The following is a 1335-nucleotide window of genomic DNA, read 5'->3' on the forward strand; positions in this document are numbered from 1 at the left end:
GCGGGAGGACGGGCCCGGGGCGGGCGCGCGACGCACCGGCCGAGCCCTTGGGCGACGCGGGGCCCGGAGCCGCGGGGGCGGCGGCCGCGCTCGCAGGGGCCCCACGACGCGCGCCGAAACCCGCCAGCCTCGGAGCCTGCGAGCTCTGGGCGGAGGGGCCGCGCGGTGGCCGGAGCTGTCCCCGCCCCGGAGGCCGCGGCGGGAGTCCATCCAGGGAAGGGGCCGTCGCGACCCAGGCGGGGCGCGCAGGGGACCCGGGGCGCGGGGCCGGGAGGAGACGCCGGCCCAGCCCGCGCCCCGCAGAGCTCCGTGCCCCGTAGGGAAGGTTCAGAAAAGCCTCCTGTCGTTCCCCTTCCTGGGCTTAATCAGGTCGCGCACAGGGCACGCTCTCGGGGCGCTGAAGCTCCCCGTGCAGAACTCCGGTTCCCACGCTCCCATCGAAGCCCTTTCTTTTCCACCGTGTACGGGTGTCACTCATCGGGCCCCTGTCGCTTCCACTTTTCTCCTCCCCGCCCCCGTCACGAAAAAGAAAAACATCCTCTCTGTTTTCAGGCTTCGAGGTGTCCATGTCCGCGAGCAGCAGAACCACCATTATTTCGTGGAAAGCCCGTGATTTGCCGAGCTCAGATTGACCGGCTCCGCTAATTACAGGACGGTCTGAGGGCAGGGCAGGGGAGGGGAGGAAACGTGGTTCTTCTTCTGCACCCGAAAGAGCCTCATCCGCCAGCGCAGCCCGTCCTCCTGGTTCGCACAAGGCGTCTTAGACCTGCCTGCAATCTGCTGTCCCAGCATCTTTATCACCAGGAACTGAAGGGACCCTAAAAGCTGACCAGTTGTCACTCAAATAACTGAAACCATTTTCCCTTCGATATTTAGGAAATAAAATCCTTCTCTTTTCTCATTTTTTAAAATGTGTCCAAACATGTCTCCTGCTATTACACACCCTGCAGTTCAACATTCAAAGCAGATTTTCTTTTCAAAGTTCTAACACAGGGAATTCGTGAAATGTCAGCAGAAGGTACAAGAAAAAAAAAAAATAATAATTAATAATCCTCCACCTAAACAGAACCATATAAGGAACAGCCATCTTCGGACCTTGAAAGTAATGCAGAGACAAGTCCAGAATAAAAATGGGAGGATTCTAGGAGCTGGTACAGAACGCTTCACGTAATACTTTACAAAGCATAACTGTTTCAAAAGTGCAACAGAACAGAATGTAAGGATGTTCTATCCTCTTAAAAAAAAAAAAAACATGGAGCCATACAAAAATCTGCCTCCTCTTCTCTATTGGAAACTTTCTGCTGGAAATTTGTATTAAAGGTGAGAGTCACATTC

The sequence above is a fragment of the Aethalodelphis obliquidens genome, unplaced genomic scaffold (genome assembly GCF_003676395.1).
Source record: "Aethalodelphis obliquidens isolate GAN/ISIS:26980383/991018 unplaced genomic scaffold, ASM367639v1 scaffold35, whole genome shotgun sequence".
Lineage (NCBI taxonomy): Eukaryota > Metazoa > Chordata > Mammalia > Artiodactyla > Delphinidae > Aethalodelphis > Aethalodelphis obliquidens.